This window comes from Aptenodytes patagonicus, chromosome W (assembly GCF_965638725.1).
Source record: "Aptenodytes patagonicus chromosome W, bAptPat1.pri.cur, whole genome shotgun sequence".
Classification (NCBI taxonomy): Eukaryota; Metazoa; Chordata; class Aves; order Sphenisciformes; family Spheniscidae; genus Aptenodytes; species Aptenodytes patagonicus.
The window spans coordinates 31988160-32010148 of record NC_134981.1 but is presented as its reverse complement, the minus strand read 5'-3'; positions in this window follow the sequence as shown (position 1 = coordinate 32010148).

The following is a 21989-nucleotide window of genomic DNA, read 5'->3' as shown; positions in this document are numbered from 1 at the left end:
TGGAATGAATGGCCCAGCCCGCTGTGTCCCATCATTAAAAGAGACATAACGAGAGCAAAGAAATAAGATATGGCACTGTGGAGTTAATATGCTTATCTGGCCCAAGAACAAGAGTGTCTTGAGCCCTGACCAAGGTTTCTAGATGTCACAGCAATACAAAGGCACAATAGTTGTAACTGTGCACAAAATTGCATTTACCCAAAATTGCATCAATGTGAGATGAGGATTGCAACAGATGCCGGAGCAGTGTGAGGAGCACCAGCAGTGGTGGCAGCAAGCAGTGGCGGGACACATGAGGGATACACCTGGACAAAGAGAGGCTTGTCTGAACAGGGGGTGTTCCCTAAGCAGCTGACCCCGGGACCCGCTGATTGGAAGAGACAGCAAGGGGTGGAGCCTGCACCCAGCAGCACGGGAGATTTAAGCAGGCAAAAACAATCAGCCCAGCTGATTGCAACAGATGAGCATATATATTTCCCAGCGGGCAGGCACGTGGCAGTGGGCAGGTGTGTGGCAGCATGGTGGCCACCTGCCAAAAAGCAGTGTCCTCTGCTTCTTCTGAGCTTCTAGCACCTGGTAGAACCAAAGTAGCCACACAGACAGAGCTCCTGTTCAAACACGCAACCACCCAGGTTTCCGGCTGTGGGATGTGTGAAGGGATATTCATAGAGGTGGAAAGTGATTGCAAGCAAGCCTGTGGGAGGTGTGACCAGATTGATGAACTGCTCTGCTTGGTGGCCGAGCTGCAGGAGGAGGTAAGCAGACTGAGGAGCATTCAGGAGTCTGAGAGGGAGATTGATCAATGGAGCCGTACTCTGCCATCTATGATGCATAGAAGCCAACTCGGCATGGCCACTACAGAGGCAGGTCCTGGATCTGCTTTGTGCCAGGAGGAAGGCAGTGTCACAAGGGATAAGGAGGGGTGGAAGAAGGTTACAGCACGGAGCAGTGTGCTGGGATAGAGTTAGTTTTCTTCATAGTAGCTAGTATGGGACTGTTGTAATTTAACCCGGCAGACAGCTAAACACCACACAGCCGTTCGCTCACTCCCCGCCTCCCAGTGGGATGGGGGAGAGAATCGGGGGAAAAAAAAGTAAAATTCATGGGTTGAGATAAAGACAGTTTAATAGGACAGAAAAGGAAGGGAAAATAATAATAATGATAAAAGAATATACAAAATAAGTGATGCACAATGCAATTGCTCGCCACCCGCTGACCGATGTTCAGCCAGTTGACAACCAGATGACAACCAGTTGACAACCAGATGACAGCCAGTTCCCGAGCAGTGGTCACCCGCCCCCCCCCCCAGCTAACTTCCCCCAGTTTATATACTGAGCATGATGTTGTATGGTATGGAATATTCCTTTGGTCAGTTTGGGTCAGGTGTCCTGGCTGTGCCCCCTCACAGCTTCTCACTGGCAGGGCATGAGAAGCTGACAAGTCCTTGACTAGTGTAAGCACTACTTAGCAACAACTACAACATCGGTGTGTTATCAACATTATTCTCATCCTAAATCCAAAACACAGCACTATACCAGCTACTAGGAAGAAAATTAACTCTATCCCAGCCGAAACCAGAACAGGCTATGTTTTGGATTTGTGCTGGAAACAGTGTTGATAATTCAGGGATGTTTTAGTTACTGCTGACCAGTACTTACACAGAGTCAAGGCCTTTTCTGCTCCTCATAGTGCCCTGCCAGCGGGTAGGCTGGGGGTGCACAAGAAGTTGGAAGGGGGCACAGCTGGGACAGCTGACCCCAACTGACCAAAGGGATATTCCATACCATATGACGTCATGCTCAGCAATAAAAAGCTGGGGGAAGAAGAAGGAAGGGGGAGACATTCAGACGTTTGTCTTCCCAAGTAACTGTTATGCGTGATGGAGCCCTGCTTTCCTGGAGATGGCTGAACACCTGCCTGCCGATGGGAAGTAGTGAATGAATTCCTTGTTTTGCTTTGCTTGCGTGCACGGCTTTTCTTTAACCTATTAAACTGTCTTTATCTCAACCCATGGGTTTTCTCGCTTTTACTCTTCCAATTCTCTCCCCCATCCCATTGTGGGGGGAGTGAATGAGCGGCTGTGTGGTGCTTAGTTGCCAGCTAGGATTAAACCAGAGAGAGAGAGAGAGAGAGAGATCTCAGATATTTTCTTGGGAGATTTGTGGCCCAAAGTAATTGCGTCTTCCAGAGATCTGGAAACTGAAAACATTTGTTTGAGATGATACAATCACCAGCTGGAACAAAGCTGTTCCATTTCCATTCCAGGTTTGGGCATGGCTGATGAAGGTAGGGTTTGACCAGAATGATCTCTAGTGTGTGCATGCCATTGACAATGACAGAGAACAAGACAGGTCTCAAGCTATTCTTTCTTTGTAATGAACCCTTCAATTCATGTGACTGGAGCCAACAAAGTACTGTCTACAGAAACAATGCTGTCTTGTTGCTTTTCCATGAAAACCTACTATCCAAGGATCGACTTGAGGCAGTTGGAAGGAATTTATGATATTTACATTGGCAGACCTTGAAACATTCACCCCACAGGTGTGAACTCCTTATTTTGGAGACCACAGCTCTTTCCTGGCTTACCAAAACCTGTCTACTCAAAAAATAAAATGGCAGACCTTCCTAACTGCTTTTTCTTTCAAAACAAGGTGTTAACTAGCAGCAGAAAGTTTTATAGTCAGTAGAGTCATGTATATCATACATATAGTATTTACTGAGGTATCACGGAAGCCACATATTATTCTCAACTCCCAGTTGAAATTCAAGACAGAAGTTACGTGCGTTTCTCCAAAAAAAATGTATAGCCAGGAGACTACAGTTTTGGGTGGTCTTGAAACATCTTTAAGAATTCAAGGGAGATGGGGAGCTAGGAATTAGACTGGCACTAGGGCTAGTGCATACACCTAAGGTCAAGAGTACCTCAGGAAAAGGTCAGGTAGAAATCAACACAATACAGGAGTTTCAAAAATAGCACAGTTTGTGGCTTACCCTTCAAGTCTTTCTCTGAGGTTTTCTCACAGTAAATAACAAGACAACTCCCATATAGAACTTACTACAAAAGACTTTAGAGATGTAAACGTACGCTGACAAGCACAAAACAAGCCTTCCCTTTATGACAGAAATGCTTCTGGTGTTGGGTCACATCAACGCATATCCTTTGCTATTTTAGTCAGTCTTATGAGCTGGTTTTCTCTTCATTAGGAACATGTATTATCAGTGTCAGAGTTGCTGGGAGGTTCTTTTTCATTTTATAGGACTATGTTATCTTTTCATGAGTACCTCTCATTTGCAAGAGCAGCATGAACCTATAGCTCTGTCCTGCGAGGTGTTTTAAAGAAAAATTTGCTGCCAGACCACAGAGCTAGCATGTGTTATGTGTCCAGGGTAAACACAAGAACAACAGTTGTCTGTGAGGAGACAACAGTACCTTTACTCAGAGCTCTTACACAGCCCATTGCACTGAACACTGTCACTTCCCTCCAGTTGTACAGCTGCTGCACGAGAGGAAACCAATAAAGCATCATCTCAACCATTTAGACACTTTGAGGTTGTACTCTGCCCACTCAGGATTCAGGCACAGGTCTCAGTCCTTGGGAGGAACAAGTTCATGTGCGTCAGCTGAGCCACAATAACAAACTATGTTTTCTCTCAGCCTGAAGCAAGAGTAAAAGGCGGTAGTTTAAGCATCAGTGAAAAGCGTCTGAGCCCGTGCATTTGAGGCTAGGAGTGTGCATGATCACACTGTACTTCAACCGGTGCACAAGAACTTCTCCATCACAGGAGCTCAGCTATACCTGAGGCCTCTCCCACCTAGTGGGTAACCCCATGACAGCAGCAGCAGTCAAAAAGATCATAAATGAAAGACTGAGTTATAAAAATGTCGCTCTGTCACTGCTGCATCTCCATGTGGAGAGCTATGTTCTACAGCCAAGAAAGCAGAGAAGTTGGCTTTTGGGGGCACTGAGGGGCTTCCTATGTGGAGGATGCCACAGAAATGGGGTTCTTGGCTGAGGTTGGGAAGCAGAGAGCAGCAGGGGACATTTGTCTCCTGGTGCAATGGGGACCTCAGTACGACTCTGCAGCAATGCGCATTTGACCCAGGCAAGTCCTTTCTTCGTCTCTGCCTGCTACAGAGGGGACAGCCTGCATCCCTAGACACCTACCAGCAGGCTGCTGAGGTCCAAAATGCTGGCCTCCCCTGCCTCGTCCCACAAGCCCTCTCTCCTTTGGGGCTAAAGGGAAATTCAGAAGGGCTTGATGATCCTAGCTCTTGTGAAACTCCTTCTGCCTGCTGCACGCTGGACACCTACCCCACTCATAAAAGTGTTTTGTGTTTAAGAGCTTCCAGCTTGTCATAACTGTTGCTTCACTTGATAAAAATATTTGTAACTGGTGACTGTACCGGAGGACAGTAAAAAACTGTAAACTGCAGAGAGCACATCTTGTTCTCTCAGGATGTGCTGTTACATACCAGAGTACAGACAGGAGCCTTAACTGGTTATGTTCTTTTTTTTAAATTGTTTTTTCTAGAGTATCAGTCCCAGAATAGTATTATCAACTTTATTCCTTCCACACAATATTGAAACAAGGGCTCTGCAATGTGTATTATATATGACCTTCAAAACTCACAAAAAAGAAACCCACATGGGTTCGAGGTGGGGGTTCAGCCCACCCAATGCAGGCATCATTTAGATCCTCTAGTTTTACACATGAAAACAGAGCAGCCCTCTCAAAGTAACCTGACTATGCTGCTCATCTAGAAATAGAAATGAGTAAGACCCTCAAAGGTTGTCCAGGGATGCCTTAGGCAGACCCATTCACCTTCTGAAGGTCCATTAGACATTAGATATGTTTGTTCTGTCCTAATATTACGTTTCTCTGGTTTGTCCCTAAAGAATGATGTTGGCTTAAGAATATAACTGTTTATTACCTCTGACTCTGTCCGGAGGGTCATGATATTTAGGGAGCAACACTGTAATCGGAATGGTGGTGGTGTTTGTCCCCTCCTGTGTGTGCTGCATTGTCTGGCCCGTAACGCTGTTGAGGTACCTCAGTCGTACTGGAGGTGTCAAGCCCTGTGCAGGGAGAACAGGATGTGGTCCCTCCTTCAAAAATCTCAAAGTCTAGTAGAGTGGAAAATAACTAAAAATAAAAATAAATTTTCCACCAACTGTGATTTTTTTGTGTGTGCGAAGTTGCACAAGCAAGAGCCATTCTGATCTGCAGAGGTCCCTTAACTGCAAAATCACACATCCCTTGTAGAGGTTATTAGCAGGTTATTGTTATTTTTTATGAAAAGAGAGTTAATGAGTAATGACTATTATAACTTTCTTCATCGAGGCATTTACTCAACTCTTTGTAGTTTCATTAATTTTTTGTTTCATTAATTCTTTGGATCAAGGCTTGTGCTGGGAACCCTTTTTTTTTCCCTGTACTATTCTTTTTGGAAACTTAGCAGTTATTTGTTAACCAATTTTTATCAAAATCCTTACATTCATCATACTACCTAGTTCCTGCTACAGCTGTTCTCATCCAGCAATTGAAATTCCTTTAGTAAGTTGTGTTACTTCAGTTCTTCAACAAATATGATACTGGTCCTTCAAACAAATGATCTTCCTGAATGTCTTCACTGTAATTTCTTCCTACATGATACACTGATGAGCAAAATTAACTCTTAGCAAGTTTTAATCTCCAATTCTACATACAGTATAAAGTCCAGTTATAGCAAAGTACATTTATAAAGAGATTCCATAGCTATTAAAACTTCATGTAAATTGTCATGAAGATTAAGGCCTAAAGTCTGCAGTGTTCAAGTGTTCAAACAAGTTTCTAACAATAAATTTGAGGTTTTTTCAGTGTCTCCTCTCCTTTCTTCATTGGTGTGGTGGGTTGACCTTGGCTGGACACCAGGTGCCCACCAAGCTGCACTATCACTCCCCCTCCTCAGCTGGACAGGGGGAGAAAACTACGATGAAAGGCTCGTGGGTCGAGATAAGGACAGGGAGAGATCACTCACCAATTACCGTCACAGGCAAAACAGACTTGACTCAGGGAAATTAATTTAATTTATTACCAATCAAATCAGAGTAGGGTAATGAGAAATAAAATGAAGTCTTAAAACACCTTCCCCCCACCCCTCCCTTCTTCCCCGGGCTTAACTTCACTCCTGATTTTCTCTACCTCCTCCCCCCGAGCAGCACAGGGGGACGGGGAACGGGGGTTGCGATCAGTTCATCACACGTTGTCTCTGCCGCTCCTTCTTCCTCACACTCTTCCCCTGCTCCAGCGTGGGGTCCCTCCCACAGGAGACAGTCCTCCATGAACTTCTCCAACATGGGTCCTTCCCACGGGCTGCAGTTCTTCACGAACTGCTCCAGCATGGGTCCTTTCTACGGGGTGCAGTCCTTCAGGAACAGACTGCTCCAGCGTGGGTCCCCCACGGGGTCACAGGTCCTGCCAGAAGACCTGCTCCAGCGTGGGCTCCTCTCTCTCCACGGGGTCACAGGTCCTGCCAGGAGCCTGCTCCACCGTGGACCTCCATGGGCTGCAGGGGGACAGCCTGCCTCACCATGGTCTTTACCATGGGCTGCAGGGGAATCTCTGCTCCGGTGCCTGGAGCACCTCCTCCCCCTCCTTCTTCACTGACCTTGGTGTCTGCAGGGTTGTTTCTCTCACATATTCTCACTCCTCTCTCTCTTCTGGCTACTGTTGTGAAGCAGTTTTTTCCCCTTCTTAAATATATTATCATAGAGGTGCTACCACTGTCGCTGATTGGCTCAGCTTTGGCTGGCACCGGGTCCATCTTGGAGCCAGCTGGCATTGGCTCTATCGGACATAGGGGAAGCTTCTATCAGCTTCTCACAGAAGCCACCCCTGTAGCCCCCCCCACTACCAAAACCTTGCCACGCAAACCCAATACAATTGGGTTGCTATGAAGCAGAATTAGTCTGTACAGACACGCAAACTGCACCTGATCTTCCTTGCTTTTCTTCTGAGTTCAGTTCTAGCCCTGCCCTTGAATTTTCTCACTTCAGTGCTTGGGGGAGAAGAAAATCTGTGATCTATACTATTCTCAATATCCGATAAAGCTTGATTTTGGGTTTTTAGCTGAGGAGTTGCAAACAGTGCAGTAAAACATCAATGACGGGTCAAGTTGGCACCCAAACATAGCTATATTGAGGTTTGTGGTTTGAAAACCTGTTGTGAACCGATTGCTAACTGGATAGGCTGATCAGCAGCTTATTCCCTTGTAATGCTCTCATGTCCAGTATTTTTAGCATTGGGAGAAGGTCAAACAAAACTGCCCATTCATTTATTACTTAGTTCTAATAAACTTTTAAACTTGATAATTAGAATATATTTTATTTTAGAGGTAAAAGTTCAGCTTTCTTCCCTAGATGCAATATATTATCTTGCACTTGTTAAGTGCAATAAAGAAGAAAATATAGGTATGGACCACAGAGTACACTGAATTGGAGAGAAAGTATATTTGAAAAAAAACCTTAGAATAACAAGGCTAGCAGTCAAGAGTCAATCACTGACTACCAGTCAGTGTCAAGAAACAGTGGTCACTAAAATTTCAGCTCTCTAACCTGAGAGAACATTTCTAACGAGGTGCACATTGCATTTAGCCTCTTCTTATCATGCCATATGGGGCCTTCTGAATATGTTAAATACCTTTTCTCAGGTGGGAAGCAAAAAGATGAACAGGATCATTCATAGGATTTCCGTATGTCAAGCAAGTGGGGCAGAAGACCAGCTTGGCTGAACAGGGAACACCTTGTGGAGCTCAAGAGGAAAAAAGAAATTGTACCATCTCTGGAAGCAAGGTCAGGCTTCGCGGGAAGATCACAGAGCCGTGGTTCATATATGCAGGAAGAAGACACGAAAGGCCAAAGTTCAATTAGAGCTGAAACTGGCCAGTGTTGTGTCAGAGAACAAGAAGGGCTTTTTTAAGTACGTTAATAGCAAGAGGAGGTCTAAAGAAAACATTGGACCGATACTTGTTGAAGATGGTCATCTGACTAATAGGGATGAAGAAAAAGCAGAGGCATTCAATGCTTTTTTTGCCTCGGTCTTCAATAATACTGATAGACCTTGGGCTGCCCAGGCCCCTGAGTCTGAGGACCATGAGTGTGGGAACGGTGACTTTCCATTTGTGGACACTGAAATTGTAAGGGACCAGCTGTATCAGCTGAATGTTCACAAGTCCATGGGGCCTGATGGGATTCATCCCAGAGTACTGAAGGAGCTAGCGCATGTTACGGCAGGACCCCTCTTGATCATCTACCAAAGGTCTTGGGAGTCTGGGGAGGTCCCTGCTGACTGGAAGCTAGCCAATGTTATTCCCATCTACAAAAAGGGCGTGAGGGAAGACCCAGGGAACTACAGACCTGTTAGTCTAACCTCAGTACCTGGAAAAATTATGGAGAAGATTATACTGGGTGCTACTGAGAGGCATTTAAAGAATAATGCAGTCATCATAGAATCATAGAATCATAGAATCATTGAGGTTGGAAAAGACCTCTAAGATCATCGAGTCCAACCGTCGACCCAACACCACCATGTCCACTAAACCATGTCCCTAAGTGCCTCATCTACTCGTCTTTTAAATACCTCCAGGGATGGGGACTCCACCACTTCCCTGGGCAGCCTGTTCCAATGTTTGACCACTCTTTCAGTAAAGAAATTTTTCCTTACATCCAATCTAAACCTCCCCTGGCGCAACTTGAGGCCATTTCCTCTCGTCCTATTGCTAGTTACTTGGGAGAAGAGACCGACACCCACCTCGCTACAACTTCCTTTCAGGTAGTTGTAGAGAGCGATGAGGTCTCCCCTCAGCCTCCTTTTCTCCAGGCTAAACAACCTCAGTTCCCTCAGCCACTCCTCATAAGACTTGCTCTCCAGACCCTTCACCAGCTTCGTTGCCCTTCTCTGGACACGCTCCAGCACCTCAACGTCCTTCTTGTAGTGAGGGGCCCAAAACTGAACACAGTATTCAAGGTGCGGCCTCACCAGGGCCGAGTACAGGGGCACGATCACTTCCCTACTCCTACTGGCCACACTATTTCTGATACAGGCCAGGATGCCATTGGCCTTCTGGCCGCCTGGGCACACTGCCAGCTCATGTTCAGCCGGCTGTCAACCAGAACCCCCAGGTCCTTTTCCGCCAGGCAGCTTTCCAGCCACTCTTCCCCAAGCCTGTAGCGCTACATGGGGTTGTTGTGGCCGAAGTGCAGGACCCGGCACTTGGCCTTGTTGAACCTCATACAGTTGGTCTGGGCCCATCGATCCAGCCTGTCCAGGTCCCTCTGCAGAGCCTTCCTACCCTCAAGCAGATCAACACTCCCGCCCAACTTGGTGTCGCCTGCAAACTTACTGAGGGTGCACTCAATCCCCTCATCCAGATCATTGATAAAGATATTAAACAAGACCGGCCCCAATCAGGGGCACAGATCAGGCACAGTCAACATGGGTTCACAAAGGGAAAGTCCTGTTTAACTAATTTGATATCCTTCTATGATAAGGTCACCTGCCCAGTGGGTGAAGGGAAGGCGGTGGATGTAGTTTTTCCGGATTTTAGTAAGGCTTTTGATACTGTCCCTCACAGCATCCTTCTGGACAAGTTGCCCAACTGTGGGATGAGCGGGTTCACGGTGCGCTGGGTGAAGAACTGGCTGAAGGGCAGAGCTCAAAGGGTTGTAGTGAATGGGGCTACATCTGGCTGGCAACCGGTCACCAGTGGTGTTCCTCAGGGTTCAATTCTAGGGCCAGTTCTGTTCAATATGTTTATCAACAATCTGGATGCAGGAGTTGAATGCACCATTAGCAAATTTGCTGATGATACCAAACTGAGAGGTGCTGTTGACTCTCTTGAGGGACAGGAGGCCTTGCAGAGGGATCTGGATAGATCGGAGCATTGGGCTATGATTAATGGGATGAAATTTAACAAGTCCAAATGCCGGATTCTGCACCTGGGATGGAATAATACCGGGCACAAGTATAAATAGGGAGAGGAGTGGCTGGAGAGTAGCCCTGCAGAAAGGGACCTGGGGGTGCTGGCTGACAGCAGGCTCAATACGAGTCAGCAGTGTGCCCTGGCAGCCAAGAGGGCAAACCGCATCCTGAGGTGCATCAAACACAGTATAACCATCCGGTCAAAAGAGGTGATTATCCCGCTGTATTCAGCATTTGTGCGGCCTCAGCTTGAGTACCGTGTGTAGTTCTAGGCCCCACAATTTAAGAAGGATGTGAAGGTCCTTGAGTGTGTCCAGAGGAGGGCAACAAAGCTGGTGAAAGGGCTGGAAGGAATGTCCTATGAGGAGCAGCTAAGGACTCTGGGGTTGTCTAGTTTGGATAAAAAGAGGCTGAGGGGTGACCTCATTTCTCTCTGCAGCTTCCTGAGGAGGGAAAGTGGAGAGGGAGGTGCTGATCTCTTCTCCCTGGTATCCAGTGACAGGACACGTGGGAATGGTTCAAAGCTGTGTCAGGGAAGGTTCAGAGTTGACATTAGGAAGCATTTCTTTACCGAGAGGGTGGTCAAACACTGGAACAGGCTTCCTAGAGAGGTGGTCGATGCCCCAAGCCTGTCAGTGTTTAAGAGGCATTTGGACAATGCCCTTAATAACATGCTTTAACTTTTGGTCAGCCCTGAATTGGTCAGGCAGTTGGACTAGCTGATTGTTGTAGGTCCCTTCCAACTGAAATAGTCTATTCTAGTCTAAGTCTATACCTGCATACTAGTGAAAATGCAGACTCGTGAATAGTTTCAAAAGCACTCTTCAAGACAAAGACAACTTGTCCCCTGTCTCTGTGGAAAAAGGGGTCCCTGACAATCTGCTTCAGATGCAAATGACTTTAAGAGCAATGAGAAGGGAGGCAATGCTTTAAGGGAATGCCATTTGGTCACAGCTAAATTGTGCACACCTGCACCTGAATGGTATGAGATTCCTTATTGATGTTGGGTATTTGTATTCATTGCAGGTGTATACACCCTGTGGCATTAAAGGTATGAGTAAAGAGAGCATATGTCAGGAGCTGTTAAGCTTAACACATATTTTTTGAATAAAATTTCTCTGTCTCTGTGTATGGTACATATTATCTTGCTTTACTAGGTTAGGTATAAGCCCACCAGAGATATCACTATACTCACTACTTCGGTGATGCAAGTAAAACACAAAGTAATGTTTTTGCCCCTTTTTCTGATGTAGAGACTTAGCATTAAGAAATTAAATTGATTCAAATTTAAGCAAATGTCGTGGTTTAACCCCAGTCGGCAACTGAGCACCACACAGCTGCTTGCTCACCCTCCCCCCCTGGTGGGATGGGGGAGAGAATCGGAAGAGCAAAAGTAAGAAAACTCGTGGGTTGAGATAAGAACAGTTTAATACTTGAAATAATAATAATAATAATATAATAATAATAATAAATTGTAATGGAAAGTAAAACGGGGGGGGGGGGAACAAAACCCAGGAAGGGAAAAAACCAGAACAAGAGGTGATGCAACTGCTCACCGTCTGCCAACCGACGCCCAGTCCGTCCCTGAGCAGCGATTGCTGCCCCCTGGCCAACTCCACCCAGCTTATATACTGAGCATGATGTCGTATGGTATGGAATACCCCTTTGGCCAATTTGGGTCAGCTGTCCTGGCTATACTCCCTCCCAGCTTCTTGTGCACCTCCTCGCTGGCAGAGTATGGGAAGCTGAAAAGTCCTTGACTTAGCATAAACACTTCTTAGCAACAACTAAAACATCAGTGTGTTATCACATTATTCTCATGCTAAATCAAAAACTCAGCACTATACCAGCTACTAGGAAGAAAATTAACTCTATCCCAGCTGAAACCAGGACAGCAAATCAACTTGAAAAATAATCAAAGGAAGTCAATAAAAGAGATAAATACAAAGGAAACGCATACCAGATCCCAGAAAAATCCAAAAGGCACTCTGAAAAGCGGTTTACAGCAGTACAAATCCCTACATGGGCGTGGCTGGAGAGTAGCCCTGCAGAAAGGGACCTGGGGGTGCTGGCTGACAGCAGGCTCAATATGAGTCAGCAGTGTTCCCTGGCAGCCAAGAGGGCAAACCGCATCCTGGGGTGCATCAAACTATAACCAGTCAGTCAAGAGAGGTGATTCTGTTCTATTCTTCCGAGTCCTGTACATTAGAGTTGTAGTCGCATTGCTGTGATTTCAAACCAGTCATCATTCAGCCAATAAAGGTACAGTAATGCAGTTATGAAACAGCTGTCTATAAAATCATTTATCCCTTTTCACGTTTCCTAACAAAATTGCTCATTCTTAAAATGTGATCAAGGTCTCAGTTTTATCTCTCTCCTGTATGATAAAGTGCTATGACCCCTTTGCATCATGCCGGTAATTGACTCAATAATGACTCAGAAAATGCCACCTGCACTTCCCACTCAGCAGCTGAGTTTTACTACAAGTCCTTTAAGTGGAAATGCAATTTTCCAGCTAGGCTTTCTTTTTTAAAAATGTTATTGTTCTTGCATTTGAATACCTTTACTTGCTTTGTTTTACAATGTAATGCTTGGCACATACAGTATGTGGTTCTGAATAATATCCTCCAATATAACAAATACAACCAAGTGTATAGTGTCTAGAAAATGGTTTGTTGAGGGCAGGAGCTGTTTTTAGTTCACATGGGCGAAAGGTACCTTGCTGTGCAATATTGGATAGCCTTCAAGTACAGCTACTTGACTCTAGAGCAGCTCTCATTGCTGTGAGTGAAACAATGAGAAGAAATTAGATGGGGGATTTAATTATAGGAAAGTAAGGAACAGGGGATGGGAAGTGGCCCCGGGGAGGGTCTGTGGTTAGTGACATGTTCAGTTAGGCTATGACGGCCACCTGGATTTCTGGGAATTTAATCAAGTGCCAGAAAGCTTGGACAGTTAGTTAAGGAGTGCCTCTGTTGAGCCATCCCCGCTGCACCCGGAGGTGCAGAGGGGGTTAATGAACATCCCAGATCCCAGCCAGGCGGGTGGCAGGAATGCAGCTGAGTCAGGGGGGAAACCATGAACTCACTGGGTGGACTCACCAGAGAGACGAAAGGAAAACTCTCAGTCCTCCTGGAAATCCCCAGCTGAAAGTGGTGCAGGGAGGGGGGGCAGCGCTTCTGCTAACTCTCCAGGACAAGGAGACCATATATGTACATCGTCTCGGGGTCTTTGTTAAAAGGAATATTTCCATCCCACTCCTCACACAAGTATGTTCAAAGCAGGAATAGCTAAACTTTTTTCCAGTTAAGGCATTGCTAGCTTGTGAGGGACTGGAGACTCTAGATTTTTCAAGGAGGATGAAAGATACTGAAGAAGGCACTTCTCCATGGTTTGCTCTGGACCTTGGGCCCTTATGCAGCTTATCAGCGGCTTCTCCCCAAAAATGGGTAACTGGGGGACAAGGGTCCTCATAACCCTGACTGTGCAATGTGGACCATGTGGGTGCACAGACTCTGTAGAGTGGCATTGCAAACATCTATCACCTGTGTGACCATAGTGAATTTTTCAGTCCCTAAATCAATGGCCCCGTTAGGTCTGACACATTCTCTATAGGAGTGGCTTTGAAGTACGGTGATGCGGCTCCAAAGGGGCTCCCAGTTTCCAGCCAGACACCTTAGAGGTGGCCTTCCATCTTTTTAAATTTTGCATCCTGGGTTGGCACTCATATGGTTAGTCCCAACAGTGACAGACACCAGTGTCCATAACCCCAAACCTTCCCCATATAAGGGAAGTACTGCCATAGGTTGCAATCAAAAACAAGGTTGTTTAGCAAGTGGGGATGTGTTGAGCAAAGCTAAAAGCAAGTGTGGTCTGCAGATCTAGGAGCTAGAGTTGCACCCTACCTGGTGGTATCCCTCACCCAAGCCTACCCCATCTCAGCTGGGCTCGCCCAGGCTGAGGCCAGCCCAGTGAAGGGCTTCTGTCATCATGTGCCGAGAAGCCGCGGGTGCAAGTGGGGGTGGGAACAGGCTAGGGGTCAGCTTTGCCAGGGAGTAATGAGCAAGGTGTGGTGATTCTTTTTGGTGTGCTCTGTTGTGGTCTTGTGCAGAGTGATGATGAGGAGTGAAGCTACAAGGGCATGTTGGTGAATGAACATGAAGGGCTCTGGGACTGAGACCATGACAAGGTTTATTCTAAGTTTTGTTGAGGTTGGTCTGCTCCAGGGGGGCTGATCATGAAGAGCGTGAGCATGAGTCATCCCTCACCAGCTAATCGGAGGCCTCAGGTTCCCTTTGTGGATCATAAAGGCTGCATAGATGTAGCCTAAATGTCTCTGTAAGCATCAGAACTCAACTGTCAGGCACCACTATTACTCACAACTTGTCATTTGACAGGGTAAGTTCTTCTGAATCTGTATTTCCAATAAAAGCCTCTAAATCTGTGCATTTTTTTTTGCTGGTGGGTAGACATCCAAATGATAGTGCTGTCCAGGGAGAAACTCATGACTAAGTCTTCCTGGAATTCACAAAATTTACATCCTCCTACTTATTCCACTTTGCATCTCATTGTCACACACTTACCCTGAGCCTACTGAACACAAAGGATGTGTGGAAAGGAGGAAGAGAGACTGGTCACCATATCACTTCCTTTCACCTGCTGCTGAGCACCTCCTCAGAAAGGCCCAAGAACAGGGTGTGCTCACAGCCAGAGTGCCCTGGAGTCCAGGCTGGAGCACCCATCACAGTCAGGAGACTGTAGCTGGCTAGGTCAGCTGCTGCCCAGACAAAGATCCTCATCCCTGGATGCTCTGAAAGAAGGGCTCTGCCAAATCCTGGCTTGTCCCCTTGCAAGATGGGAATGACACCTTTTCTCCACACTAGTTATTTGAAAGAAGAGTTTAGACTGCTAAGATCAGGACACTGTTCATGAGTCAATAAATCATTAATTTATTTCCCCAAAAAAACTTTAATCAAAAAAACCCTCCCTGCCAACTCTAATATAGATCAAGGTCAGATGAATACTGTAAAATAATCTCTCCAAATTCATGTTTCTATATTAAATATGTATCTGGCCAGTTCCCATTTTGTAACAAAAATGCACACCAAGATTGCTGTAGATAGCATCTATTTGATTTATATTGGTTTGAACTGCCCTATAAATTTGGGGGAAAGGCCATGTTTTGTAGCATTGTTACAGGCAAGTAGAGGGGGAGGAGAGGCAGGAGGTAGCTAAAAAAGGGTCTGCAGATTTACCGTACTAAAAATACTGGAAGTGGCATTCTGGTCTCCTGGGTTAGCTGGAGCAGAAGGGGAAGTCTCAGGAACGTTTAGCGGTTTGAGTGAAAAGGAATGAAGACTGTGGATCTTTTAACAAAAACTTCCTTATTTCATCCGTTAATTAATAATTGATGTTACCTAGGTGTTAATAACAGCAAACAAAAGACAAAGAGCTTTGAACAAGCCATCTTGAAATCCTGTAACTCCCACCTGTTCATACTGAGCTTTTTTTGCCCTATATAATCTCACCATTTCATTAACTCTTCACTCATCCTGGTCTTCCTAGTCTGCAGGGTTTTCTAGCCTGCATTTCTGATGAAAAAGAAATAGAAATTCCTAGGGAAAAGGACAGTCTTTTCACTATTCATTAGTGCAGAGCCTCGCTCAGTCATTGGGATCCTAATCTAGAAGCAGGACCTGTAGCTACCACACCAGTGGCAATGACGTGAAGGGCGAGAAGAGCCGCCCTTGTCTTTGGGCTGGGGACCCCACCATGCTGAGTCTTTACATAGTGCCGTGCACCACTGTCATGTCTGTAGTGCTGCAAGTGCTCACAGCAGACGGTATCACAGTGAAATCAGCCTCTCCTCATTGAAGTCTCTGTAATTCCATAGGTGCTGAAGAGTCACCTCTTAACAGAAGACTAAATATTGTCTTTCGTTCTTAATTTACAGCCATGGGTCTGAGCAGCTGCATCACAGCCCTCACAGGGAGGGTTCACTTGGGGGGCTTCATAAAAATGCCACTGCAATCTAAAGCAAAAGAAATTTTGCTGTTCTCACTCCCACTCCTCACTGTGAAAAGTCAGGCCTGTTGACGTGCAAAGACAAAAATAAATTACATATACTTGTTAATTATTCCTTTGTTCACTTTTACTTTTGTTGGAAATACTCTTATAGTACTACATTTTTGCTCTCAATAATGTTTGATGCCAAATCTGATATGGGCCTATGGTATGACCTGTATAATTCATACTTCCATCTTTCTTCAGACAATGACATTAATATTTCTCCTCTTCATTGCAACAGAACATATGATACTTACATTTTTCAAACACTCAAATGACCTTTCAGTTTTGTCTTGAAAATCTCTTTTACGTGAGCCTAGAGCTTTTGCTGGGACATTAACTTTCCATCTAAACCCGCATCTAAGACCAACTGCGTCCTTTTCATAGTGAACATCATTCAGCTCCTCCCTTTCCAGGTAAAGTCCACCCTGAATCTTTTTGGTCTCCACAGTGAAAAAATGCTGAGTGACTAAAACTGTGTCTAAGATGGGTCACATACCCAGTCCTTCAATGGATAAGTAAAGGTAGTTCTTCAGTAGTGCTGACTTCATCCCTTCTGGGTTTTTCCATCCCCTCAGACACATGGTACACTCTGTCTTGCCTTTTTCTGATGCAATGCAACCTACATTATTGAAACACTCCATTGCCGATTTACTAATTAGCCTTTATTACCAGAATTGGTCTGACCTTATCTACCTTCAGTACTGTTCTTCCTGGCTCTGTTCCTCCAGAGTATTCTCATCTATTCCCATGTACAATGCACATTCAGGAGCTTGTTTGGGTTATGAGTCAGAAGATAAGCCTGTCTCCCAGTCTGCAGCTGTAGCTGGAAGGCTCCTGAGGTTTAGCTGTAATCTCCAATATTATTTACAGTAATTGTTATTTTCTTTACAGGGTAGATTGAGGGATCAATATCTAAAAGCGGTAGAGATATTATTATAATTTGCCTGGCATTTGTAATCCAGACTATGGAGAAAATTTTACAGGCATAGAAATGCATGCCCTGAATATCTCAATGTTTTTTTTCCCTGCTGTTAAGCAGAGGGGGATTGTCGAGAGTCTCCAGTGTGAGGGGAACAGTCTCCAGAGGCAGAGTAAGGTTCGTTCCACCATGTACTTCTTGCTCTGACAAGGATGCCGGAGGTTGGTGGGAAGCTGTTGTCCCACCTTCTCCTTCCTGAGCAGCTGTGCCAACAGTGCCATGACATAAATAATCAAAATAACATTAACTTAAACCAAACACTAAGCAACCCAGAAAACCTCTCTGTTGGAGTAGACGGCCACATGCTGCAGTCTCCCACAAACATGCTTATCTGCTCACCAGGCTTAGGTGGTGTGTAGGAAGCCTGCCCGAGGGGGCTGATTCACTAGCAATCAGCAAGATTGCACCAGATTACAGTCATGCTTAGCTGAAAGGCTAGGGCTTCTGTGAGAAGCTGAGTTCTGCCCAACAAGAAAATGGGTGCTATCACAGTTATGCGCAGAACACATGGGAGATTGCTGGTACTTGGGGTTTCATACAGGCAAAAGAGCTGGAGTGTTTCTCTGAGAGGCTCTGTTAAGTTGTTCGTTCCATAGAGCTTGTCTGATTTCTTCAGACCCCTGAGCCTGCTGTCTTCAGGGGAGCAGCAGCATGCTACACCAGTTCAGGATTTAAGCACGAGGAATTATATGTTGTTGAATAACTATTCATGCCCTGCACTTTAGGAATGTCACACTACACACACGTGGCAGCCTTAACATTTTGCTACCCAGATGAAATGTAGGAGGAATTCCCTGTGTTACATCAATGTGACTACATCACTGTAATCGCAACATGATTTATCATAGAAGTTTGGGAAAGAATTTCTGTAAAACACATTTTTGCCCTGGAAATGGAACAATTTCCACAAAGTGGGAAGCACTTCTTACAGAAAGCTCTCTGCCTTTTGCTCCCCTTCATATCAGACAGATGCACTTTATACTCTTTTTTTATTATGCTTAGCATATTTTTAAGCACAATGCATAGCACTTCTAGCAGAACACTGTGGATAAAACTGTTGTGTAATGTTGTCTCCCGCATTTGTAATATAGACTGTACAGACAGTTGGTACGTGGACTATAATGTAGGCAAAGAGGCAAAACTGTTTCCTTGTGAGGCATTGTTAAATTATTGACAGCATAGAACTGCCCAGTTATGAGCAGGTTGGAGCATATTGTAGTGTTTGGAATAACACCTGCAATTTTCCCCGTAGATTTTGTCCTAAGAGAAGATGGTGCAGTCATTATTCATTCTCTTTATAAAGCTATAGCAATTTGGCACTCAGTCCCTCAGTTGAGGGAGAGGAAGGAGACTGTGGTCTTTATTCAGGCATAGCCATTTTTCAAGAAAATACAGATGACAATGACAGAAGACTTCCCAATAGAGTATACAAATCAGGGACTGAGAAAAAACCAAAAAAACTCCAAAGTTCTCCCAACAGTGCAAGCAACCCTCCTCAAACCAAGAAAATGGTTCTTGTGGTAGTGACCAATTTCCTGTTCCCAAGCAGATGCTCTTGAAAAGGGATAAATTTACCAATTCTTTTGGTAAAACTATTTTCTTTTGATTGTACTGGGACAACTAGAAGATTGCAAGAGGCTGGCTAAAAAAGAAAGCAAAATTATGAACCAACTATAATATTAGCATGGTGGGAAAGGCCATCACCTGCATCAGCAGCATCCAGCAGTGACAGACTAGGAGGCTCCATCCAAAATCCTAGAAATGCTCAAAAAGCATATTCAACTCCCCAAAGACGTAAAACAATAATCTATATTTTCAGCAGCAGTACTCACAAAGAGAGAGAACAAGAGACTGATCAAATGACAAAGCATGCAAAAGAGTTGACTTGAGCAAGGAGCAGCTCCTAAAATGTAAAGCAGTTCAGGCTAGATTCATAATCAGGATGAGAGGCAATGGCATTCGAAGGAGAATGACCCAAACAGCCATGTAACTCCACCAAGATTTATAGTCTTGGGCAAGGCTAATGGGCAATCTTCCATTCAAAGACAGAGTAAAGATGGGATAGGCAAAGGGACCACTGCCAGAAAATGTGGTAGCATAAACAGGGAGAGCATGCCCAAATACAGAGGAAACAAACTACAGAGAAAACACTCTGAATGCTGTGATGAAAAAAGTGTACAAACAAGGGAAACAAAGGAACAAAATCACAGAAACAAGCAGGCATCCAAGGGTGAGTTCTTGCACATACATGAGCTCAGCACAGCACAAAACAGCAAAGGAAACCACCAACCACAAAACACACAAATGAACTGTCTGTAAAGCTCGGTGGAGTACCAGATGCAAGAGAAGGGCAGAAGCCACGAATAAACTAGAAGCCAAAAGCCAAACAGACACTGAGACATGGCTCAGTGTTTTATGTCACAAAGGCATCCTGAACCTTTTGCAAGGAAAGAAAGTGAAATTGCAGCAAAACAAAGCAAATTAAAATCATATGATGGCATGCTCACAAAACCAGAAACATAATGTAACTTAAAAGCAGAGTACAGGGAAAGAGAAAGGCTGGGATTTCAGGTAGAGAACAAAGAAGCCTCTGCTTTTATTAAAATATATGACCCTAACAACCCTGAAGCCAAAAGAAATGTTCCTCTCAGACAAATGGCAAACTGAAGGTGTAGCAGGAGGAACTAAATCTTCTGTTCCATCAAGGCAGCCAGAAGGCTAGTAAATTACCATGATGTTATTTTTTTGCGGACCGGGATGTCTTCCAGACTTGTTACATGCAATAATAGATAAAACAGTTTGGCTATTGTAGGAGCTGACTCCCAGAAAATCAATTTCATTACAAGAGCAAAACAGCTAACAATGGGAGCTGCAAAGAGAATGGAAAAGGAGATAGTATTGTCACAGAAGACAAGAGTTGGACGAGTAGCATGGTACTCGCTGAGAAACCAGGCAAGATATTTGCAAGAGACCCACTTGCTTCAAACAAAGCACTAAAAAGAGCTCAACATCAAAGGCCCGCAAAAGGAGAAATATAAACTAACTTGACATCAGCAAAACATGTTGGCAACCAGTGCCAACAATGGATATTAATTTCATCGGAGCTACTTCACCATATTTGGGATGTCATCAGGTTGATAGAAATGGCAAAGAATGACATTTGGGGTAAAAACTAAGGGCAAGACTTTCAGTGTTATCAGAAAGATGTGCAAACAAAATTCTTAAGAAGTCACATCATAGCAGATGATGTTCTGGCAGCACAGATACAACGACAGCTTGGTGAAGGCTTCTGAGAATCACGGCAGAAATCCCCACTGCCTGCTGGGACCATCCAGGGATGCAGGACTGCAGTTGGGAGTGGTGTCACATGCAGAAGTCCGCTGACTGCACCAGGTCTGTGACCTGACCTTGGGAAGGCAGAAGTAATAAAACAGATATCCACACTAAAGGGATTTAGTCAGTTTACAGACTATTAGCATTTGTAAACTAGCTACACCTTTCCCCCCCCAGAACCTTTAGGTGTAAGTAAACTTTCATGATTACTGTTATACAAATGTGGCATATGGTTACCTCAACATAACATAGCTATCCCATACCTCAGAGACTGCCTATTCATCCCAAAATATTGGGATGTGTACAGAAAGATGTGACAGAAGCTGCAGAAGTGACAGTAAGTGGCTTCTCTGTTGAAGGCCAAATTGAAACAGGGGCTTGCGGGACCATGTACATGTGAAAAGTACATGGGAAATACATCCAGTGTGTCCAAGCGTGGGAAACCTTCAAAGAGGTGACCATGAATGACTAGATAGTTTTTTAAAAAGCCATTACTGTCAGCTTCTGAAAGCTTTCATCACATGCTACTGATATTGCAGAGCTGGCATTTAAATATATGCTTCAGGAGACTGAGATGTACCTAGCTGGCTTCTTTTCCAAAGGAACATTGTAACATGAAGCATGGCAGCTCACCAAAAATATGGCATCATCAACTTGAAAGAAATACAGGCAACTGAATGACACAGAAAACATCAATCAAGGTAGTTATGAGGCAATTTCAAGACAGAGGTTAGAAAGAGTCTGAGAACAAGCTATATAAAACAACAAATTGCAAGTGTTCATGCCAGTCATTCTGTTGGGAGGGTGAATAATCAGAATGAGGCATGATCTGATTGGTGAGATGGGGTGAGTGAACCATGACAACATCATATGTAAAAGCAGTCATATCGCAGCAAAAGTTTTCTCCAGGACACGTTTGAACCAATCTGGAATAAAAGCTGGGAAAGCAGAGATGCCATAGCCAGCTGATCATAAGACCCTGTGGTCACTTCTGAAATGTGTAGGAAAATTCAAAGGCAATTAAAATAAACCACTTTCCTAACAGACCTGGTGGCATTGCAGGGGTGGAATTTTTCATTGCAATCATCTAGTGTGTTTCCAATAAAAACTGCTGCTCAGACTCCTAGGGACCAGAGACATGGACAACGTAATCACAGCAACTGTCCTGGACAACACAAGGAAGATGTGGCTGGCCTGCAATCTCATGGTGTGGTTTCACAGGGGGAAAATCCTGGTTACTCAAAGCTTCATACAAGTTACCTGTGTCTGGGAGGTCAGTTGTATCAGATCACCACCAGTGGAAGAGGACTGGAAATGTTTTTGCATGTCCAGCAGAAAGTTTTGTGATTACCACAATTTGCCACTTCTGCAGCAAAATTTACTGAAGGCATTTGATGTTCATTGAGAAAACCATAGGAGAAAAACACATGTAAAAGAGAGAATTTGTAGTCCAAAGATGGGGCTCCCATTCTTGACTGTGATAGATTCAGGGTACAAGTTCTTTACCCAACAGTGAAGAAGGATTTTTACCTGGGTCTTCCTTATTGCAGGAGAGCATCCTAACCAGAAAGATAGTCTGTGCTGAGATCACTTGGCTTTTCTCCAGAGTTTCTTTCCTTTTCTCCTCCCTGTTTCTCTTTTGGTGGGA